Here is a 10,612-nt window from a genome sequence, read left to right as displayed (position 1 = left end):
GAGGAAGGAGGGACTGTATAAAGGGAAAACAGGGGTGGGAGGGGTGGGGGGAAGGAAAAAATAACAATGAATCAAACATCATTACCCTATGTAAATGTATGATTATGCAAATGGTATGCTGTTACTCCATGTACACACATAAACAACATGTATCCCATTTGTTTACAATAAAAATAAATTTAAAAATAAATAAATAAATAAAATGAAAAAAAAAACAGTAGAAATTGTCAGCATTCCCTGAATGTGTATGGAAAAAAAAAGAGAGACTGTTCATACTGTTAATTGTATTTGTTTGATATCTTGGCCTTTCTAGTTAAAAATAACTAATCTTCATAAATACATTTGTTAAAGGAAACATCTAATTAATTTACGAAGTTTAAGTGCTAAAATATCAACTGCCAAATATAAGCCCTCTTAACTAAGGGCTTGGATGTGTTTTCATAAATTGGAAATTTCAAAAAAGATTATATTCAATTAAACTGGCCATATGTAATTAACATAATTAGCTAAAGTTATTCAAGGCTTTTTCCTCTTTTAAAAAGAATAGTTCCTAATCACCTATTTACAAAAATAGATAAGGTCTTTTAGCAGACCCCTGTCACATTTCAGACTGCTAACTGGACTTTCTAATAGAGGTTGAGAGAAAAAGAAATGCTGGTTTTTTCTCAAGACATAGGTCAAATATTAATGTGTGGATATAAAACAAAAGTTTAATCCTCTATGTGTAAAAAGTAATAGGATTTTTATAAATTAATCTATTCTCATTACAACAAAATAATTTCTTAAGTTTTATTACTGAGAGAAACTAGTCTTAAAGGAATTGAGGCTTATACAACTTTGTTAATCAACAACTGCTATTGTAAGGTAAGTTAATATAAAAATATCAGTGTTTTTGTGATGCTGCTACTGACTTCTTAATATACTAAATGTATTCTTATCTCCCAACTATACAAATCTTTAAAGTTTAAGATTTAAAAGAACATTTACCAAGCTGATAATCTCCAAACTAAAGTTTTCTATAATGATAGTCTCTTACAGGCTTATATAAAAATAACAAATTTGGTTAAAATTTTATTTACATCATTTAATATTTTGTAATTAGATAAAAATAATCTGTCATATTATAAATTTTGTTTTACTCTCTACACTGAGAGTTAAACTTAAATACATTTTTAAAGACAATAAAGAGAACTTGGTTTATTTAAAGTTTAACAGTGTGTGATATAAAAAACTTTTGTCACTTTTCCACAAAAGGGGGTTAAAATCTCTCTTGTTAGATTCATATTTTAGATGTAATGTTAAATTATGTTAACTAATTCATATTAATTCAAAATGATATATAAAGGTTTATATAACCATTCAAGTTCATTTAACATTAACTTTAAAAGATAAATTTTTGTTATAAGGATTACTGGAATCTTAAAAAAATCATATATATATATATATATATATATATATATATATAACAATTTATATATTTATATATATATATATATATAAAACCTAAGTTAATTTAAGATAATTAGGGCATTACCTATAGGACAAACAAGATATAAAGCTGACTTTCATTATCTATATTTACCCCATTTAAAGACTTTGTTGCTCAAATTGTCATTAAAGGCAGAACCCAAGTTATACAGTTGGTAAGACCTGAGTCCTCTCTTACTGTAGTTTCTTTCTCTGCTCAAGAGCAAAGTTGGCTTTGGAAAACTCCAAATACTTGGCAAATAGCTTTTGCTAATTTTCCTGGTCAGGTAGAAGATCGTTATACTCACGATAAGCTTATTCAATTTACTATTTTAACCTCTTTTATTTTTCCAAAGATTATACATACTCAGCCAATAGCTGAGGCCATCACAGTGTTCACTGATGGTTCCAGTTCAGGAAAAACTGACTTTTATAACCATGCCCACACTGAGGTGGTACAGGCTTCCTACAGCTCTGCATAGTGAGCAAGCTTCAGCTCTTATCTGTGCCCTACCTCATTTTGCTAATGAGCAAGTTAATATACAGTGACAGTGCCTATACAGTATGAGTCACTATGCACATTGAAACAGCTACTATTGGACATGAACAATCAAAAAAGTTATTTGATTTATTACGTACTTTACAAAAAAACAATTTGAGTGAGTCAAAAAAAAAAAAGACAAGAACTCTCATTATCATTACTACAATTCAGCATGTGCTGAAATTACAACCAAAGCAAAAATGAGAAAATGAAATAATAGATAAAATTATTAGAAAGAATGAGAAAAAAAGATTTTCATTTAAAATATGGTTATTTACACAGAAAATATAGAAAATTCAGTTTAAACACTACCAAAGCTTTATACATGCTTTATTTAGTACAATAGTATGGAAAATTGTTTTCCAAATTCTTTAATACAACAATTTCACTACTAGAAATTTTTTCTATGAGTATACTTTCTAAAATACTCCAAAATATATGTTACAAGGCTACAAAAGCAGTTTGTAAAATTCAAACAAAACAGGAAGTCATCTCAAAGTCCATTATTAGGTGACTTCTTTAATATATTTATATGAAAGGATACTATGAGACCACTAAAAGTGAAATAAATCTGTAAATGATACTATGTAATGCTCTTCAAGATACATGAAAGAGCTTCCCCTGCCCCCCTCTCCCTGACAATGAATTTGCTGCCAGAACACAGGTGTCATGAAAACTACCACTAAGTCAAAGCCAGTATGGGAAAGGAAAATGCTCGTATCAACATCATTGTCATCAGACATGTAGATCTGGGCAAGTCCATCACTACTGGCCATCTGATATACAAATGTGGTGGGATTGACAAGACCCATTGAAAATTTTGAGAAGTATGCTGCCAGGATGAGAAAGAGCTCCTTCAAGTATGCCTGGGTCTTGGATAAACTGAAAGCTGAGCTTGAGTGTGGTATCACCACGGACATTTCCCTGTGGAAATTTGAGATCAGCAAGTATTATGTGACTATCATTGATGCCCCAGGACACAGAGACTATAAAAATCATGATTACAGGCACAGCTCAGGCTAACTGTGCTGTCCCAGCTGTTGCTACTGGTGCTGGTGAATTCGAAGTTGGTATCTCCAAGAATGGGCAGACCCACGAATGTGCCCTTCTGACTTACACACTGGGTTTGAAACAACTAATCGTAGTTGTTAACAAAATTGATTCCACTGAGACACCCTACAAACAAAAGAGATACAAGGAAATTATTTCAGCACCTACATTAAGAAAATTGGTTAAAATTCCAACAAAGTACCATTTGTGCCAGTTTCTAGTTGAAATGGTGACAACATACTGGAGCCAACTGCTAATATGCTTTGGTTCAAAGGATGGAAAAGATGGCAGTGCCAGTGGAGCCATACTGCTCAAAGCTGTAGTAGATTGCATCCTGCCACCAACCCATACAAGTGACAAGCCTTTGCATCTGCCCCTCCAGGATGTCTACAAAATTGGTGGTATTGGTACTGTCCCTGTGGGCCAAGCATGGTAGTCACCTTTGCTCCAGTCAATGCCACAGCTGAAGTAAAGTCAGTTGAAATGCACCATGAAGCTGTGACTGAAGCTCTTCCTAGGGACAGTGTGGGCTTCAATGTCAAGAATGTGTCCATCAGAGATGTTCATTGTGGCACTGTTGCTGGTGACAGCAAAAATGATCCCCCAATGAAAGGAGCTGGTTTCACTGACCAGGTAATTATCCTGAACCAGCCAGGACAAATCAGTGCTGTCTGTGCCCCTGTATTGAACTGTCACATGGGTTCACATTGCTTGCAAGATTGCTGAGCTGAAAGAAATGATCGATCGCCATTCTGGTAAGAAGTTGGAAGATGGTCCTAAATTCTTGAAATCTAGTGATGCTGCCATTATTGACATGGTTCCAGGAAAGCCCATGTGTGCTGAGAGCTTCTCCAACTTTCCTCCTCTGGGTCATTTTGTTGTTCATGAAATGAGGCAGACAGCTGCTGTGGGTGTCATCAAAGCAGTGGACAAGAAGGCTGCTGGAGTTGGCAAGGTCACCAAGTCTGCCCAAAAGCTCAGAAGGCTAAATGAATATTACCCCTAACATCTGCCACCCCAGTGGAAGAACAGTCTCAAAACTATTTGTCTCAATTGGCAATTTAAGTTTAATAGTAAAAGACTGGTTAAAGATAACAACATGTTGTAAAAGCTTCAGAAGGAAAAGAGAATGTTTTGTGGATAATTTGTTTTTTGTGCATGGCAGTTTTAAGTTGTTAGAGTTTTAAAATCAGTACTTTTTAATGGAAACAACTTGACCAAAACTCTATCACAGAATTTTGAAACCCATTAAAACAAATGTTTAATAAAAACATACATGGAGGAAGTAAGTACAGAATGGTCCATTTCATAAAGTATAATTCCTGGAAAACTGTTTGTAAAATTTTCTGGAAAAACTTGAAAAGTGTTAAATGTGGTCACTTTTGAGGGGAATCTCTGAGGTTGAGAGTGCAGATAAAGCGCAATTTTTATTTCTGCTTTGGGTGGCACACTTTTTTGTATAGTTCAGGTGCTTTACCTTGGGAATATATTGCTAGTTAATTATGAAAGCTGATACATTTCTTAAATCAATAGCATTTTTTCATAACATCAACATACTATTATAATTAAAATTACTTCTTTCCCAATAGTAGCATAAACCACAAACTACCTCAGAATGAGCTTTACCAGATGTCCAACTGATGAAGAAAAGGTCATAATTCTACTGAAAGACACAAGATGTGAATAAAAGAAAGGACAGCCCAGGTCACTGGAAGGAAAGTCTATGGGCAGAATGTGATAGAGGGTGTTTCTATTTCTATCAGCTATAAGACCTCCTGCAGGTGAGCCCCTGTCTGCGCTTCATATGATCGCCCACCACCCGCAGGGACAATCACAACGCATACGCTCTTCTTGATCACAGGAACCAAAAGGGCTTTATTCCACAAGTCTCAGACTTATATTGAGAACATCAGCCTATCAGAGAGTAGACTACCAGGAAAGTCAGCCTATCAAGGAACAGTCTCCAGGGAGATGCCAGGATTGCCTCATGTACAACAGCCAACCAGAGTTACTTCCTAAAACTTGAATATGAGTGCAGCTATGTCTGGCAAGCTGCCAGGCGCCATCTTAGAGATCAGGCCACGGTGCGGTTCTGGGGCCCTCAGAGCCTGCCCCTGACATCTCCCCCTTATTCTTTAAATAAAGAAAAGATGACTTGGGACCATGCCTGTCTTAGGTTGTCCATGGCAAATTACATCCTTACCCGTCATTGGAATTCTGACCTCCAGGCATCAGAACCCTGTCTTAGGTTGGTATGCATTTCCACGGATCTTACCCATCTTTGACTACTGGTCCAACATGCTTAGCCATACTTGGGGGGATGTGCCTGTCTCAATGGCTGTCAAAGTCTGTACTATAGCCCGTTGATGACATCAGGCATCTTGGCGAGCTCTGATTTGGCTGCGTATACATAGACTATCCCTAAGCAGATAATAATCAGAACAGCTACTGTTCCAGCCCACTGTTTTGTCAATCCCAGGGCTTTAGATACCGATGCAACTTGAATCCTGGTGGCATTGACTCTGAGTATTTCAGCTCATAGCTGACTGGTTAAATTATCAAACATAGATGACCAATTACCAGTAAGGTAGACAGAGATTTTTAGATAACATAACCACAGAGCTAAGGTTATTATAAGCAATAGGGGTGACACACACTGCTCTTAAAGGATAAACACATCCCAGTCCCAAAAGTTCTTGCAAGATATCCACTTGTTCTTGTAGTAAGTCCACTCTTTGATTTACAAGGAGTATGCCTGCTGTTAGATGTTGGTTTAGGGTCTCTTTAGTCTGTAAGGCTGCAGCTGTATTTTCGACCAAGTGATTATTGTTGCTGTCTGTATGATTGTGTCAATGCTGCTGCTGCGGTTGCAGCTGCCGCTGCAGAGACTGCTACCATGGCGACCACGGCCGCTGTGATGCCAAAATCTCTCCTGTTTCTTGATAGTAACACTGGCAGTTCCGCATCTGTAACAGAGACTGGGACTGGTAGGAAGGTAGGAACACACATTAAGACTGCCAGCGGGAACCTAGAAGCATTCCAACATTGAGAGAGATAGCACAAATCTGAAGTACAATTGAGAGAAGCAGTTGTTTCGTTAGTTAACTGTTCCTCCTAAGAGACTAAAAAGAGGTTGTAAGTTAGTTCAAGGGGGGGAAAGGCTACTTGTTGGTAGCGTTGGCACTGGTCGAGTTAGTCGCTCAGGAACCCAGATAGGCAATGTATTATCCTGTGGAAACACACAAACCGAGCCACGGCTCCAGTAAAGCACCGAGTCCAGGCCGTTCCATTGTCCTGTAAGAACATCCTTCCATTTTACCGTCGCTCTATCATGTTGTTTATGATTGCCACATCTCTCAGCGGCAGAGCGACCCTCATTTCCAGAGTGAAAAAATTTAAAATAAAGAGGCAAAGAGAAAGTTTATCTTTAGGGGACCTGAAGGTCTCCCCTATTCCCCCTTTTTGTTTATAAAGAGTATTTTTGAGGGTGAGATGTGCACGTTATAAGGTATACCTGTGGTTAGAGTATTTCAAATTTAGTGAGAATTGGTTCTTACCAAATTTAGTTTTTAAAGAAAAATTTAGACTCTATAGCGTAGTACAATACTCTAACAGTTGCTTAACCATAATTGTATAAACCCCTATTTTTAAGACCAATTGTTCTAAAGAATAAAACTTAATAGACACAAAGTTAAGAGTAAATTAGTGTTTCTAAGAAATCCTTGTTATTTTACCATGTCATTTTACCATATAGATTAAACTTTGGTTTATATTAGAACATTAGTATTTCACCTTAGGAAAAACCTTAAATAGCTTTAAATGTATCACATACATACAACCAACTTAGTTACATGCAAACTTGTTGAAACTTGCCCTTTACTTACATAGACTTTCTTAGCACTTACTTAGACCCTCATTTATTTCATCACGCAAGCACTTTCTTACCCAGAAACATTTCCTTTGCCCTTTTACTAAATATATTTCCATACCCAGAACCTTATTTTTCTCTTTCCTATTGACCCCTTTTATTCACATTCTGAAACAACTCTTATGAAATTTCTAAATTTAAAAAAATTACTATTTTAATAAGTTTAAATATTTTGTTATTTGTAGTACTCTACATCAACATTTTATTAGTTTGACCACCTAGAGACTCGCGAGTTATTTTTAAGACATTTTACTTCAATTAGTTTACCCAATTTAAATTGAACCTCTTTAAATCACGTGAATTAAAAATATTTGGATCCATTTTTAAATTTTAATTTTAGGAGCGCTCAATTTTGATTCAGACAAAACATGACATTAGACAGCATGACATACACATAACACAAAATCAAAGACCTTGAAACTTTATAGGTGAATCTCCATTGCAATGTAACAGATGTTCAAAACTCTAATTGAATAAAAAAAATAGAACTGATCAAAAAGTCATGAGCTCAAAAAATATGTAGAATTCAAAAAAAAAAAAACAAGAGTCCTGGAAAAATGAAGCAGCCGTTAAGTACTTTAGTAAAGCACCATAAAATTTACTTTTGCTTGAGTTCAGGTAAGACTTTTTTTACTCTTTTTTTTTGGGGGGGGGGTTTGAGACTGGTCTCCTACTGAGCCTTCAGGCTTTCTCTATTTACATTTCAATGTAAGTCTTGACTGAGATTTGGATCTGAAAGGGGATAAAATGTTCCAGCAGAAACTTGATGCCTAGGGCATTTTAACCCTTAATCTTGGTTAGTAATCAATTCAGGTTTGGATGCAGAAAATTGTGAAACAATTATCTCCCAATATTTGTGCGGACTGGGGCTACTATATTATACTCCTTACTAGGACATGCCACTGATGGTTGGGCTGGTTACTCCCTACCCACCAGTGTACGTGGGACCTCATGGCAGGAGAACTAGGTGGACTGGACTGGGGAATGGAAGCAGAAACAGCTGAGTCAAAGTTGGAGGAGGAGGAGAGATTAAGAGTGGGAGAAGAAGGAGGCATTTGCAGGAAGAGCAGAGAAGCACAAGAAAGAAGAGACTTGAAGATAAGGAATCCCTTTCCATCTGCCCGCTCGCTTGTGGAAGCTGTGTGCCAATATCTTTGGTAGCCACAATCCACCTTCCCATGGAGCCATCTTTCATCCCTGCACAGGCCAATTTATGATCGGTAGTCATTCCTTCCAAAACTAACATTTTAACATTTACTGGGAAGGCCCTACAGGGAGGGGGGAGGTTAGAGTCTGTGAGTTCTTGCCCAGTATCATAAAATGGCCACTGGGAAGATTTCCTGCCATCCGGAAGGAGGAGGGTGAAGGCTTTCATTGGAGTCTGATGTGGCCCCAGAATACAAGATGGCAGCAATGAGCCTCCCTGGGGCGGTAGTGGGCCCTCCCTATGTGTAGAGGCTGGCTGCCCTCGTGGTTCCTCAACCTTGGGAGGAGCGGATTGAGATGGATTGGGCTCCTCATTAAAGCTCTCCCAATGTTGTTTACTATGTGGCAAGTTTCTGGAAGGAGATGCAACGGGAGGAGCCGGCGGTTCTTTAGGCGGCGGCTCTTCGGGGAGAAACTTGGAGCCCCCTTTGGAAGGTCCTGGAGAGAAGCAGGCCTTAAGGGCGGATAACGTAGGGCAGACTCCTAATGGGGGACCCTCCCCTAAACTGATTTCCCTCTTAAAGGTGTCCCAGGCTTTTTCTGCCTGTGTATCAGACCACTCAAGGCTGCTACTCTTCAGCATGAGTCTAAGAGCTGAGAGCGCAGGGTCACCATGTGGGGTGTGTGTTTGCCCCATCTTTTCTTTAGTAGATCCTGTAATAGCAAGATTTTTTGTTTTACATAGTAAATCCTCCTCTTCATCTGAACTATCCTCACACTCAGTTTCATTTTCCTTGTCTGTCTCTGATCTTATTGACGCCCTTTCTGATGCTTTAGACCTTTCCTCTTTTATTTCCTCCAAAACCTCTTCCCCTTGTTTTATGGCCTCTCTGCATTTGGTTCGGGCTGTTTTAGTTTCAAGAGGAATTCCATTGGCCCGGAGCAAATCCTTTAAGGGACCTTCCATGCACATTCGTGACATTTCAGTGCCCATATTTCTCTATTAAACTAACAGAATGCAAAGCACTTTAACTAGCAAAACAAAAGCAAAAACACTTATACTCAATCTCCGTCGCTTATCCAGTGAACTTTAACTTGTCGCTTATCCTGCGAACTTTAACTCGTCGCTTATCCAGCGAACTTTAACTCGTCACTTATCCTGTGAACTTTAACTCGTCGCTTATCCAGCAAACTTTAACTCGTTGCTTATCCTGTGAACTTTAACCTGGCCAGACTGTACTTTACTTTCCCTGTATTTACCTGATCAGTTCCTTCTTTGTAACTTGAGTTCCCGGGTTTCGGCACCACTTATGATCACCCACCGCCCGCGGGGACAATCACAACGTGTACGCTCTTCTTGATCACAGGAACCAAAAGGGCTTTATTCCACAAGTCTCAGACTTATTTTGAGAACATCAGCCTATCAGAGAGTAGACTACCAGGAAAGTCAGCCTATCAAGGAACAGTCTCCAGGCAGATACCAGGATCGCCTCATGTACAACAGCCAACCAGAGTTACTTCCTAAAACTTGTTTATGAGTGCAGCTATGTCTGGCAAGCTGCCAGGCGCCATCTTAGAGATCAGGCCACGGTGCGGTTCTGGGGCCCTCAGAGACTGCCCCTGACAGCTTCACCCTACATGTTTGCACCATGGAGAAAGGGCTGGGAAAGGGGATAGATTAGTTGGATTAAGGTGATGGATTGGAAGCCTTGTATAAGCTATGGATTTTGTTTCAGCATTAAGGTAGGAAAGTTGCTTTTCTGGGAACTACTGGGTGAAATTCTCCAGTCTGAGAAATTCCAGATCATGCTGGTGCCCAGCCTTAGCTCACAAACAGGTTCAAATGAAGCTGCCCAGAGATGGGTATAACCTTCCAAGCTCCAAAAGGTCGTTTTCCCCACTCTTATCCTGTTTTTCTCAAGAAGCATGCCACACTGAAACCTTTGATGTATTCCCCCTTAAATAAAGAATTGGGGCTTTTTTTGGTGGTTCAGTTCCAGTTCCTATCAGGGCTGGAAAACCCACCAGTCTTCCCCCTTTTAAAAATCTAACTTCTGTCTTTGTCTTTTATTCCTTACTGATTATTTTCAGACTTTTTATTTTCCCAGGCAGTTTACACCTCCAAGAAGGAATCTGCTCTACTGGGGTGCTGGTGACCCCGGCAGTGAAGGAGAGTGATGCTGCCTGCATAGAAGTACCTGTTCTTTCCCATCTTCTTAGACTTGACCCTCTGAACAATCTTTCATTTCTCTTGGCTCTTGCAACCCAACACCCAGATTGAGCATTAAAATTTATCTCGCTTTTATTTAATTTATTGCCCCGCCCGCCACTAAATATCACCAATTGCACAGTTTAGGCTTATAGAAATGCAATACCATTTTCCAAACACCCACAGAGCACCCTTTTCTCTAGGAAGCCCTCCAGGAATTCACTTTCAGTTCCCTCCTCCAACCAAACAGGTTGACTTTCCATTTCTGATG

General features: G+C 38.7%; 1 pseudogene; it reads left to right on the top strand.

The window, feature by feature from the left end:
* The first annotated feature begins 2,706 nt into the window (after positions 1-2,706).
* On the top strand, positions 2,707-4,064 carry LOC124986383 (elongation factor 1-alpha 1-like; annotated as a pseudogene).
* The last annotated feature ends 6,548 nt before the right edge of the window (positions 4,065-10,612 follow it).

This window comes from Sciurus carolinensis, chromosome 6 (assembly GCF_902686445.1).
Source record: "Sciurus carolinensis chromosome 6, mSciCar1.2, whole genome shotgun sequence".
Taxonomy (NCBI): Eukaryota; Metazoa; Chordata; class Mammalia; order Rodentia; family Sciuridae; genus Sciurus; species Sciurus carolinensis.
The sequence above is the reverse complement of the archived record's forward strand: the minus strand, read 5'-3'. Positions and strand labels throughout refer to the sequence as shown.